At 36.6% G+C, this 14,559-nt stretch overlaps 1 protein-coding gene and 1 pseudogene across 9 annotated transcripts in view; one reads left to right on the top strand and one right to left on the bottom strand.

The window, feature by feature from the left end:
• Nucleotides 1–14,559, bottom strand: part of Dlg2 (discs large MAGUK scaffold protein 2) — a 2,328,307-nt gene that overhangs the window by 1,215,825 nt on the left and 1,097,923 nt on the right. The window lies entirely within an intron of this gene.
• LOC115072213 lies at nt 12,023–12,586 on the top strand (annotated as a pseudogene).

Below are 14,559 nucleotides of genomic sequence, written 5' to 3'. Positions count from 1 at the left end.
GTGGGTGCTGAGAAGTGAACCTGAGTCCTTTGCAAAAACAATAAGCTCTCTTAATGCCTGAGTCATCAGTCTAGTCTTCAGCCACTTTACTGACATTTAAAAAATATTTTATTTATTATTTTTATTTTATGTGTATGCGTGTAGTGCCTGCATGTATGGAAGTGCACCTGGGTCATGCAATGCCCGCAGAGGTCAGAAGAGGGCATCGGATCCCTTAGGACAGGAGTTATGGACCATTGTTAGCTGCCATGTGGGTGCTGGGATCTGAACCTGGGTCCTCTGCAAGAACATTCAGTGCTCTTAACCGCGGAGCCATCTCTTCGGCCCCTTTTAATCAATAAGAATTCTTATTCACATTTTATCCCTCTATTTGTTTGACATTCATCTACTACTCCTAATGATTACTTTCAAAACTTTGTGGATATGAAAGTACAAGTGGAATTGATTAGGAAGCGGATCAGCAGGAGGAGAAGGAAGACAAGAGAGAAATGAAGGTAAATAAAAAATGCATTATATACATGTATAGAGATATCTTAATGAAACCCATTATTAAGTATAACATGTGCTAATAATAAAATAAGTTATTTTATATACCCATATATTAATACAATGTAAAAACTATAACTTTGTCCACCTTTTCCTCCAAAGAATGCAAAGACCTTAAAAATCTGATTACTCTGAAGTGAATAGAAGAACTTGACTTTTGTCTTCATACCTCAATGACATTCTCAGGCCTATCAGTAAAATCAGAAAAAAAAGTCATTTACTGAGAGGAACTTCAGCCTCGCAATGTTTCATTGCTCTCTGCTGCAGCCCAGGTCCCTGTTATTACACCACACTGCTGGACATGAATACCCAGGTGACATGTTTCTATCTGTTCAATTAAGAGGAAGAAAAATGCTTCTAGCCATTGTGATTAGAATGTAAAAGAAGGAAGTTGAGTTGTAGGAACAGAAAGGCCTTAATTATCTTTTGTTATGAGTTAACTGTGAATGGGGCTGAATTTCTCCCTGCTCATGTCCATTTCTCACCCCTCTAGTTATCTTACTGGGAAGTTTCTGATGAAAATACAACAGGTGCCCCTGGCTTTTTCATTGCATCATTATACACTGTGATGTCTCTGTTACACACAACCCTGCTCTCTAGGCCAACGTTTATATGAACAAGGCACTTCCCATGTTCTGAGAAGTCATTTTATGTAAGACATTTAACAAAGTATAAATCATGTAGTTTAAAACATGACAAGAAAGTGGATAAATTTTATTAAATTTACCACTTATTTATTATTTATTCACTGCTAAAACAGTAAATCAAGACTTGTGGCATACGTAGCCTAGTTCATAGATACTTTCTTCTGTGACTCTTGTTTTTTCTCTTAAAATTTCATTTCACGGGCAAAATAACATTTATTTGGACAGGATTTAGATGTGCTTTCTCAGTTTTTAAAAATACAGGTCTGGCATTAAATAGCTTTGAGCACATTTGACAACTGACCTTCCCCAAGCTCCAGACTTCACTGTGTGGTAAGTTCATTGCTGGTCAGATTGACTCTGGTGGTGTTTGGTAAAATACTCTGGGATTTGGCTTCTGCTCCTATGATTTTAAGGAATGCAAAGAAGACTTAGCTCCATTATACTACGTAATCTTTGCTATATATCTCTGTTCTGAATGCTAGATAATTTTCCACAGGAGCCGTGCCACTTTGTACTCTTTTTCATGCTCACTTGAACCATGATGAACACCAAATTTGATTTCTGCCACACCCCTGTCCAGAGTGCTTTCTTTTCTGACAATATCACAGATTGGTTTAACAGCTTTATATGTCCCTTGTGGTCTACAAAATAAAGTTCAAATATTTTAGGGTGATCTATGTAGCTCTATTGCTATGTGAACCCCTAAACTCTATTCCTCCCCCATAAACTCTTCTAGGCTTTTCAAACTTACTGATATTCCAGAAACAACTTTATAATTTCACCTCTCACTATGTGTCAAACAGTGGAATATAGGGACTAAGAAGATACAAGGCTTTTCTTCTGTCTATGTCATTCTCCTTATCTGAATAACCCTCCTGTCGCCCTTAGCAGTCCTCCCCAAACCACTCACCATCACCTGCTGTTATATATCCCAACCTCCTTTACAGAATGAGAGCTTCATTCTTTTGTATTCTTGGCATTTCTATAATGGTGGCAGGATGGTGAGAATATTGTTCACATGTCCACATTTTTCTTCACTCTAGTTCCAAATATAAGTTTTGCCTCTGGATTCTGAGATGGTAGAGAACAGAATTAATCTGATAACAGACACTAAAACCCCTTTAGAAGAACACTTTTAAGTGCCTTGATTTTGGAGAGGGAATGCAGAGATTGTGGTTATGAGTAGAAGATACAGAAGAAAGTTTAGTATCTCTGAGTTCTGGAAATCAGAGGCGCTGATAGGGGCTCTAGAAAGAAGTAGAGGTTCCTAGAGATTCTGCAGTCTAGTCTAGAGAGACAGCAAATCTCTGTGATTGAAGCAGGTTTAGGATAAACTCAGAGAGAAGCTAAATCCTAAAGAATTGGTTTTCTAGTTTCATTTCCATGTGTGTCAATGAGGCAGAAAAACGTAAGACAGAAAACCATTATGGAGGTTCAAGTGATATGCTCCTTCTTCAAGAAGAACAACACATGATATTAACCGCTAACAGAGAGGCTGGGTTCTATGAAAAGTCAGTACTGTGACATCTCAAAACTTCTTCACATTGCCAGGGGTGGTAGGAAGACAAAACTATGCAGTATTCTCCTAGATGAGTACTGAGAGCTAAGAGTCAGGAAAGAAGATACAGAAACAGACACTGAATTTAAGAAAAGGGATTGTGCCTTAATAATTTCTGTCACTTTTGACCACTGTAGAGTTTTGCATACTACAAGAAGCCAGTGATATGCATGAGGCAACTTTAAAATGACCATTGTACACAGAAATTAACTTTGGAAATGGAATTAAAAAAATAAACTCATCTCCTGAGATATGTGCCTATGTTTATACATAGACATCAGCACAAATACACCCAAATACTCCAGTCGGAACTAGCTTTAGTATATGATTTCTGCATTTAACATGTGTATATAGTCATTGTTACATCAAGCACTTTGGAAATGTTTCGCTTTAAAGAGTATCTAAGAAGTCAGGAAGGAATATCACCTGCAAACTTGTAAAACAAGTTCATTTCCTCCCCACTGGAAGGGCAGTGGTAAGCATCTAGGTTTGCATTTAAACTTGTGGTTGCACATAACAACCACTTTAGGGCAAACAGTAATTAGTGTGTAATGAACAGTGTCCAATTGGGATCAGCTTCTGAATTACCATCTAAATGTGGTGACAGAAGAAAATTTGCCATGATTATCACTGCCCAGCATGCTCCAGGAGATCTCATTCTTCCCTAAAATCTAGAGATACTTGGCACATTTCTATTTCAGTGTTCTTAAACTGTTATTGATGCTTGGTACCTCTTTTCACTCATTTATATGAGCTCTGAGGTGAGCAGACACATTTTGAACTTTTAAAAATTCCCGACAGTACAACCTTTCATGCTTTGTACTAGATTAGACAGGCACCGCGTAAGCACACATTGATGAATTAATCTGCCAGTATCCATAGTAACTAAAAATTTGTAAATATTTGCTTCTTTTTATTCTGGGAGTGGGAGGTGATGGTTGGCAGGAAGAAAATAGGAAATAAAGATGTAATTTCAATCTCTGTGATTGAAGCCACTGGAAAAATGCTGTTCTTCAACAGGTGAAAGTTCATTAACTCTCAGTGCAGCTGGGCTCATGCAACAGACAGGGCATCTCTCCTCAACACAGCCTTGGAAATAAATATCTGAGTAAGGCCGAAGTCCCTATACAATGCAAATGTAATCTTTGAAGGAGGACATTGTACATTGATTTTGTACCTTGATATTGTGCATTAGTTAACGTAATAATAAAAATAGAAAATTTAAAGTCTATGACAGGGCTGACAAAACGGCTCAGTGGGTAAAGACACTTGTTGCCAAGCCTGACAACTAAAGTTCAATTCCCCGAACCCATAACATAGAAGGAGAGAACTGACTCCAGTTTGTTGTTCTATGACCTCCTCTACACATGCTCTGTGGTATATTTGCTAACACACACACACACACACACACACACAAACACACACACACATACTGAATAAATAAAGGTATATGATAAGCAGTGCTCTGTGGTATATTTGCTAACACACACACACACACAAACACACACACACATACTGAATAAATAAAGGAATATGATAAGCAATGGTGGCACAGAGATAAATACGACATCGGTCTTATGAGAAGTGAAGTGATAACTCAAAGGTACAAGTTGTGCCATGCACCTCTCTGATTCAAATGCTACGCTATTCCTTATGTATTCCTTATTTCTCTCCTGATAAAGTCCACTGGTAATGCATGTCATATTTTTCTTTCCAGTGTGGAGTTCCACCCATATTTCTGATGGTATTTGCTATCCCCAATCCAACCTCTTCAAATGTCCTTCTTCAAATAGCAATATCACCTCTCTGAAAAATGACTAATAATGGAAACTTTCTACAAACATCTTTCATACCAATCCCAATTACCTAGGCAGAATTGAGTAGGACTTTGCATTCGTGTGTCTCATAGAATTCCTACTGTAAACACTAATAGAGTGTGCTGTATTGTATATAGATCTCACTATACTATGCAATAAGACCTGTTATTTTTTTTTATTTTTGGCAATACTAGGAATTAAACTTTGAGCCTCAGACATTCTACATACGCACTCTATTACTGTGCTAACTACCCAGCTCTTTATTTATTTCTTTATATTCGAAACTTTGTACTTAGGATGAATGAAAGAATGAACTAACTACTAAGCTCAGAGAATGGGCAGCAGTTATCAACTTTGATTGCATCTACAGTTAATGAAATCAAACTATGGGGACATAAGATCCTGGTAGAAGTAATTTTAAAGCTCCCTAGGTGACCACAAAGAGTAATTGAGATGGAGACTCAATGAGCTTAAGGGTTCAGTGAGTTATGGTGACCCCTGTGAGCAGTTTCTAAGGGATATATATTAGGCATATGCCAGAACGCACTAGGAAGGCTTTGCAATGAAGAAGTGAAAGTAAGCAACGATTAAGTGAAGGAAGCTTGTTATGTCCCCCTTTGATAGCAATAGTATGTTAACCAATGAGTAACCATTTCCCCAAAATAACTTGTTCTAATACAATTGTTTAATCCAATATTTTCTAAATTTCTTTAAATCCATAACAGTACCTTCCCAATAATGCCTATTAATTTTCCAGACAGATGCCAGTACAGACTTTTGTTGTTTTTGTTCAAGAAATTAAGTAATAATGGGAGTTCAAATAAAAATACAGCTTAAAGGAAGGAAAGAATGATTGAGAGAGAATTTTAATTTTATGAGAAGAGGGAAGACTAGGTTATACTCTCAGAATGAAAAAAGGAGCCCTGGGGAGGGAGACACACAGAACCACAGAAAGAGCAATGATTCATTGTGTCAGCTCTGGCAAGAGCTGCACAGCTCACCTGTGGGGGAGTGTTCTTCTCTCAGGGCTCTCATCTCTGCTGATAATCTCAAAGGAGGGCAAGAAAACACCCTTGGCATTCTAAAGTAACTTTCATTCATACCTCATATTTACAGAGCATCTTTTTGTGTCTGGTCTGTGTCCTAAAGGGACACAGAAAAAGAGGTAACTACTACATTTGAGATGCTAGCTAGATTTCATCCAAGAAAAATTTATATTTTAAAGATGGGTGAGGAATTCAGCAAGAAGAAGAAAGAAAATGTGACAAACAGAAGATACAATGGTAAAGAAAAGAGCAACTGGCCCGACCTTAGCTGAGGAACTTTTGGCAACTGATCACTGCAGGGTGATGGAGGGTTAATCTTTAAGGGAGAGGAGAGGCTAACTAGACTCCAATGGATGAATTTGCACAGAGGGACATCGGGGTAAGAATGCTGGACCAGATAGGGCTTAACATATATGACAGAATGGATGAAATCTGATGAAGGGGGTCTGAGGGGGTGAGGAGGAGGGAGAAGTTATAAATCTTTTAAAGATCTATTATATTAAATGCCCCCCAAAATCAATAAAAATGTACATTAAAAAATCACAGAATAACAAAATAGCAGTACAAAGAAAATTATGCCCGGCATATAAAATGGGATGGATAGGACACAAAGCCTGCAAACTGGACTAAATCACATACCTAAGGACTTCTAATGACATATTCAGCAGATTGGGTAAGATGAGGAATAAAATAAGGAATGGTATGCTATATTTGTCTTACAGAAAGTTCACTTTGACAGCAGTGTGATAGACTGTAGGTGGAGAGACCTGCAACAGAGACCAATTTGTAGTCTATGGTAATTATGGGACCACTGCAGGTTTCCATGGATACATAAGGAATTATTTAGCAACAGAGCATGGAACATCATGTGATTTTTACTAGTTTTTAAAACAAGCCTCCTACCTCAGGACTCTTGGGTACATTTCCAAAATATAAATCAACTGCTGCTCAAAAAGTTTTTGGGATCATGCAGATAAAATTTCATGAAAAAAGTAGATCATAAAATATAGGTCATTGAAAAAAAAAAACCACAGCAGTACTCTGTAAAATGATACTACATTAGATTTATTAGGGGGGCATTGTGACTGTCTTGAATATATATTTTTGATAGAAAAAGTTTTATTACTGGGTTTTTAAATGTCACTAATAGTATCATATTGAAAGGGGTTATCCAGTGTCAGAGTTATCTCATGAAAGGTAAAACTTCCTTATAACAGATAACTCTTTTTATTCTATTTATTTGAATGACACAAGTAGGCATGCAACTAACCTTGTTCCTGCTCAGCACAGTGAGAGAGCCACACCATCATACAGAGGCTATCTGACTCTGCAGACTACTGTTGCAAAGAACCAACATTATTTAGGCTCTCAAATTGAATTAGTAATTATTTTGCATGCTCTTCCCATTTCAATTATTCCTTTATTCAGATGGGTTAATGGAAGGTTGAGGCATTTCTTTAGCCATAAATGAAAACATCAAATAAGCAATGGTACACAATGACTTAAATATTCTAATTGCTTTATTGATTTCAATTCACATACTGAAGACTGGTTCTGAAGCAAGGGAATATACTTTGGTCTTATTTTTTATGCTTAAATTTAAAGAAATTATTGGAGTTTTTGAATAATTGGCTTCTAGAGTGTAGAGAAGTCAACTAAAAGAAACTTAACAAAATTAGAGTGCCTTAAAGATAATAGTTAAATGGATATTAACATGAAAAAGATAATTTATTCTCTGAGGAATTTGATTCATATCTTATAGGAGAAATAACAGTTTTTATATTATTTTTTTCTCCATAAACAGTTAGCATTGGCTAATTTTTATGAGAAAGAAATATTTGTAAGGAAAACTGCAAGTATCTCTCCTTAACTGAAGAACAGCCTGTCTTGGTTGAAATAATTAAAGGATTATTAAATTAAAATTACTATTAAAGTATATTATTAAAATCATTAATAGAGTCTAAATCTCAAGACAGCTTAAATGAATATTAATTGTTTCTAATAACTGGCATTGTTTCTAGATGGAACTTGCAGCAATTGAGATATATAAGGTTCCCTTCACAGGCAGAAGCAATCACACCACAGAAAGCATTAGCTGTAACCCTGATGATCTCTAAATTGCTTTGCGATTATGAGACTCATAGTCTCCATCAGATTAAAACTGAACCTCATTTCAGTTTTAGCCTCAGTTTAGCCTCAGTTATGTGAAATTCACCACTTTAATAACCATTCTTCTGAAATACATTTTTTGTGAAAGTCTTTCTATATATTAGGCATAAGCTAGCCACAATGGGTTCAGTGATGCAGACAGACCACAGCTCTTGGGATTATGGGCTTTGGAGTCCAAATGTAAAAATGAACACCATGAGTTGCAGGTACAGGCTCTATGACTACTGTTATTATACAAGTATCTTTCTTTTCTTAAAATATTGACTATTGTTTCAAAAGCACTTCATTTTCTTCCAACTTAGATCTACAAATAGTAGAATCAAAAAATTGTGTGCAAATAGTGTTTAGATGGGAATGGGTCCAGTGGTAATGAGAATGATGACAGGCAACGACCTAATGGATTTACACACACTCCTGGTCACTGGTTTCTCAAGAGAAAGGGTAGATAAAAAGACCTTGGCAGTCACGAATCATGAGGTAACAGAGTTACTTGATGTAAATACAGGAAATTTCTCTCCAATATTTGACCTTTGAACTTGATAATCGAGGGGTCAAATTGATTTTACTTAAATCCATTTTCAAAATTATAACATCAATAAAAATGAGACAAGAGATTGTCTCCCATAAGAACCAAGCATCATCCATTGCCTTTAAAAAAGAAAAGAAGGAAGAGAAAGAAAGAAATAAAAACGTATGAACTTCAGCCTATGAAATTTGATCCTTACTAGCCAATACAGGAAGGAAAACAAAGAAAGAGGACAAATTAAATGAAAGCACAGAAAGAGGCCTAGCCAGTTTCAGTGTGGTTAACTCTCTACTACATGTGACCTAGCTGCTTAAACATTCATAAGATAAAAAATGAAGGGCAACAGGCAGAGAGGTTTCACGTTTTACCAGTACAAACTTCAGGTGCATCTTATTGGACCCTAGTTAGATCAAACTGACTGTGAAAAAGGTATTAAAGAACTTGGGAAATACTGAACAGAGAATAAATCAGAATAAATTTGTGACATTCATTTTTTTAGTTTGGTAATTATATTTTGCTCATATTAAAGTTATTATCTTTTAGAGAAGCACACTGAGTTGTTTGATAAGTAAAATGATATGATTTACATTATTCTAGCAATAAAACATTTAAATAAGTGGCAAGAGATGGAGAGATGAAACAAGGATGTGAAAATGGGACTGATTCTTCCATTTTCTCTGCTTGGCAGTGTTTAAAAATTTCCATAATAAAAGTTTCTTTAAAAAAATTTACTTTCTGGGGCTTAGCAGTTAAGAGCACTGACTGCTCTTGCAGAGGATCTGAGTTTGATTCACAGCACCCACATGGCAGCTACGATCCCTCCTTAATTCCAGTTCCAGAGGAATCCAAAGCCCTCTTCTGACCTCTGCAGCACTGCATGACATGGGTACACTCACATACAAGCAGGCAATAAACTCATACACATAAAATAAAAATAATAAATAAAATATTAAAAAAAAACTTTCCCTGGCTTCTACAGGCACTCCAAGCTAAAGGCACTACTCTGAGAATTCAAAAAGGCCAAGAAGATAGAAAAGGAGATTGAGTAGGGTTGGAATGGTGGAAGGATTTGAAGGAGGAGGGATAGTAGAACACATGTCATAGGAAAGAGGAGGAATGCTAGGGGTGGCGCTGTTTAAGCAGGGAGAGGGTAGAAGGATAGCAGGAATGTGAGGGTGGGGTGGAGGAGTAACCAAATTAAGAGCCTATTTTACAACTTTATTTTAAAATATAAATTATTTTCTTTTTAAAGTTTAAACAGAAGTACCTTGCAAGGATGGATAACAATCCTCCCAGATGCCATAGTTTATTAATTGAAAATCCCAGTGCCAGGAGTACACTATTTTCCCCCAAACAATACAGACTATTGTTATTACTCTTGATTTCCCAGTTGAACTAAATGGTAAACTCATAGCTACTCCACGCACTTTGGTCACTGGACACAAAGAAATCAAGTTGGAACTGCCCTGGAAGCTTCCTCCCTGCTGGCTAGCTTTCATAGTGCCAGAAGGTTCTATGCAGGCTGCTGAGGGGACAGAAGTCATCAAGTCTTAACCAGTTATGAAACCTATGAGCTACAATAACAACCTGCCCAGCAAGATGTGTTACTGTACAATAATGGCATGATTATTATGGGGTAACCAACCTCTTTCTTGTTGGATCTGAATCCTTAAACTTGGTCAAGAGTCTGTGACTGGGAAGGTCATGAACCCTAAATGTAGCATTTTTTTTTTTTTTTTTTTGGCTAAACAGGCATGTCCAAGTACCTTCTAAAAATTACACCTAGCCAGGCATGGTAGCACATGCCTTTAATCCCAGCACTCAGGAGGCAGAGGCAGGCAGATCTCTGTGAGTTCAAGGCCAGCCTGGTCTACATAGTGAGTTCCAGGACAGCTGGGGCTACAGGGACACCCTGTCTCAAAAAGACCAAAAAAAAAAAAAAAAAAAAAAACAAAAACCTTACACCCACGGATTAGTGCTGCTCTTAGCATTCCATAAAAATGTTTCTTACTGCAGTTAATGCAGAGATACATATCTTTTAAAAGTGCAGAGATTAAGAGAGTGCTAGACCTAAACTGGGCATCTATATTACACCCCCACCCCCAAAAGGCTCAGAGAACATCTTTGCAAAAAGAGAGGTAGAAACAATGTAAGAGTCTGAGGATCCTGAGGCTTAATGGGAAAATATGTCTCAGGACATGACATGGCCATTGCACTCATGAACTCATTGCATCTTTGGTTACATACATAATACCTGCAGAACATAGGGCCTATCAACATTTTATTATGAATGGGGGAGAGATTTCCTGAGCACTGGCCATAGTGACTATGGGAGGCAGTATCATTTTCTTCAATCATGTAGCTACTGATAAGCTGCCCATCTTCTGGTAAATATTCTTTCACCCATCATGGTCATATGAGCAATGCTAATTAAACTCAGTAGTCCAAACACATAAAAGAGACATAAAAGTAGGAGAGGGACTTGTTGGGAAGGTTTCAACATCAGAGAGGAGGGAGAGAGGGTAATTCCAGTGAAAGTGAGTGAAATTCATTATATTCATAGGAAACTGTCAAAGATTTAAAAAAATAATTTCCTTTGTTGATGAGGCTACGGCTAACTTTCATGCTTAACAACAAGCATTATCCATAGCTGTAAACAACACTATTCATTATTTCAAAGAGCTGGGAGATTAATGAACAGGCTTGGTATGAAGCAGAAACTAAATTTGAGAAAATGACAAATAACTAAATTCGAAAGCTATGTGAGGTCTTGCAAACCTGGTTTGATGGAGAATTGTAATGAGGGATAGCAGCCCTTACACGATATACAAATATACAAACAGCTTTGGGATGGAATATCTGATATCTAAATGTGTGAATCTCAGTACAAGCTCTGTTACATGTCAACACATTTTATTTTTACATTAAGAATTATTTCTAACATGGCCAAAGGCATACAATTAACCATCTTGAGACGGCAAGAGATTCTGGTCTCCTAAACACAGCTGAAATACAAAAGGTGATCCTACCCGGTAAGGAACTTGTAACTTATTTATTAGTTTTCTATTTTCTTCTCTTGTTTTGGTGAAAAATATTTAGGCATCTTCTAACTCGCTTTCCCTCTAATTTAACTTCATATTAGAATAACTTAAGGACCATGAAACTAAGCAAAACCTTGATGTGTAAGCTGAAATACTTACTGTCCATCGATTAAATCAGATTTCTTTTTTGTGGGTGTGGTTCAGAAATCAGTAATTTCTTTTTTTATATAAATTTTATTATTTTTATTTTATGTGTATGTCTGTATTGCCTGCATGTAGGTAAGTGCACCCGTGTGGTCCAATGCCTGCAGAGGTCAGAAGAGGTTGTCGGATCCCCTGGAACTGAAGTTATGGACGGTTATTAGCTGCCACATGAGTGCTGGGATTCGAACCCGGGTCTTCTGCAAGAACAACCAGTGTTCTTAACTGCTGAGCCATCTCTCCAGCCCAGAAATCAGTAATTTCTAAAACCCCTGGAATGGCAACTGTTGCAGACAAGACTGAGACACTAATATTATAGTAATTTACCTAATTCTAAGAATTTCTTCAAAGGTCTGAGACCTAATCAAACTATATAAAAAAATACCTGGAAGGAATTCAACTTGCTCTACTTGTACTTTGGCTACTTATTTTAAAAACATGGATAAAAGGAGTCAGACCGCACCAGTTTGAATGAAAGCTCTGCAAGATGGCAGCGGCCAGAGCCAGGAGCGCAGAGCCTGGTGTGTGCCTTGCCTAGGTTCACTTGATACTCTTCAAGAATTATGTAGAAAAGAAAAGCTCACATGTAAATCTATTGGAATCAACAAAAGGAATCTAAACAATTATGAGGTGGAATATTTGTGTGACTACAAGGTAGTAAAGGTAATCGCAAGAGGCTGAAAGAGGAGGGCAGTTATATGACAACAAAGGAGTCACCTATCTCTTTGATCTGGACTACGAATCTGATAATTCACAGTGGATGCAGCACGATGTGGAAATGTGTCTCATTTTGTGAATCATAGTTGTGACCCAAATCTTCAGGTGTTTAGTGTCTTCACCTTGACGCATGTCTTCCCAGAATAGCACTATTTTCCACTAGAACAATAAAGGCTGGAGAAGGGCTGACGTTTGATTAACAAATAAAAGGTTCTGGAGAATAATCTTCAGATTCTATTGACCTCAGCTCTGGCGAAAAAAGGCATCCAAACTGAATGCAAATGTGGAGCAGAGATTTGCAGAGGTTACCTCAACTGAATTTTCAGGAAAACGAGCTGATGATAAGTTTTTATTTTCTAAATGTTAGCAGTATAAATGGGACTCTTCTTTCATATTATCAAGATTATATATATATATATTATATTATATATATGTATGTATGTATGTTGATGTACAATTCATGTCTCAGGATACATACTAGATACATTCTTGTTGCTTCTGAAGAGGATTGCAGGGACACATGGACAGTTACGATGTGTATATATTTGGTGGTTAGATACCAAATACAGAAGGTAAACTATTTACAAATCACCATATGCTTTAGTTAAGAAGTCTCTAAAGGCTGGGTGTAGTGACACACGTCTTTAGTTCCAGCACTCAGGAGGAAGAGGCAGGCAGATCGCTGTGAGTTCAAGGCCAGCCTGGTCTACAGAGTGAGTTCCAGGACAGCTGGTGCTACAGGGAGATCCTGTCTCAAAAAGACCAAAAAACAAAACAAAACAAAACAAAAAAAAACAACCAAACAAACAAAGAAAAAACAGAAGTCTATGAATAGACAAGTATATCCTTTAGTGTTTGAAAAGTTATAGTGATGAGGTAGCAGTTGTTGATATGAAACCATTTACCTGGACTCAAAGAAATAGTTAATTCAGTTTGAGCAAATGTACAAATTCTATTTTTGTTGCCATATTTTTGTTCACTGATCTTATATTTGAGGCAGGTAATACTCACTATATTTTCTACTTTTACATTAAAAAACTGACATCTTAATGATATATCTTATGTATAAAATTAAATGTACAACATTTAGTTTTATCTTGACCTCATATTTTAAAGCAGTATGTATCAAGAAGGTTGATGTCTAAATCTGTAATTTTTAAAGTTTTATTTTTTAACCCTATAAAAGGAAGATCTCCAAAAACCTCTAAAAATTCAGAATTATGCTTCTTTGAGAGGGGGACTAAGAGGAATTTTGGAGTGCTAGGCAGGGAATGAGCACTTTAAGGGTGCACATGAATTAGGTCCATTTTGAATAGCTGTCATCCAAACAGAACAAGCTCTGTGGGGAGCAGCTGTCCCTAATGAGATTTAATATACACTAACACGACTTTCAGATTCAGACAGTTTTAACATTTCCTTTTTACCAAATTTAATTATCTTTGTATTTTCTGCATGTGCTTGAAAGGTAATCCATATTTGAACAGATACTTGTTTTATAAGAATTTTTAGATATGATAAAAATAAAATGACTAAAGTGTATATCTGAATTGAACCTTTATTAACCTTATTATGAAGACTGAAATAATATTTTTCCCCCTATAAAACCTCAAGAAAAAACTGTATTTTTATCTCTGATTCTGAGAGTTCCAGCATGAAGATAATATGTAGCGAGTAAATCTAGCTTTCAGGGTTCCAGTTAAGACTTACTACCTAAGCTATGCCGGATGTGGTAGCTCAAGCTTTTAATCCCAGCACTCCAGAGGCAGGGGCAGGAGAATCTCTGTGAGTTCAAGGCCAGCCTGGTCTACATAGGGAGTTCCAGGTCAGCTGGGGCTACCACAAAGACAAAAACAAACAAACAAACAAACAAACAAACATAAAACTTAAGCTCATTGCTTTAGGCTTCAATTAGGCTTATCATAAGATTAAGTAAAATTGAACTAAATTCAAGAATTCACTTCATATATCTTATTAATTCTTAACCTCTGTTTTGGGAGAAGATACAGTGTTATTATTATTCAATAATTATTCAGAATTATTATTCAGAGCAGTCACATGGCTGCTCTTTCACAATCTATGGATAAATTGCATGTTCAGGGCCTCATAGTATGTCTGCTAACCAAAATTTACAGAATATGTCAAGAAAAAAAATTAATGGCATTTCTTTTGTTTTCTTTATGAGAAATTTAGAAAGCATAACTGGTCTGTTCTCTTCCTGCACCCATGGCCAACCTCACTTTTAATTACTCTCAAGTTTAAAGATAATAATTTTTTTTCTTTTTTTATATTAT

This window comes from Nannospalax galili, unplaced genomic scaffold (genome assembly GCF_000622305.1).
Source record: "Nannospalax galili isolate Female #2095 unplaced genomic scaffold, S.galili_v1.0 scaffold278, whole genome shotgun sequence".
Lineage (NCBI taxonomy): Eukaryota > Metazoa > Chordata > Mammalia > Rodentia > Spalacidae > Nannospalax > Nannospalax galili.
Note: the sequence above shows the minus strand (reverse complement) of the source record. Positions and strands in the feature narration are given on the sequence as shown.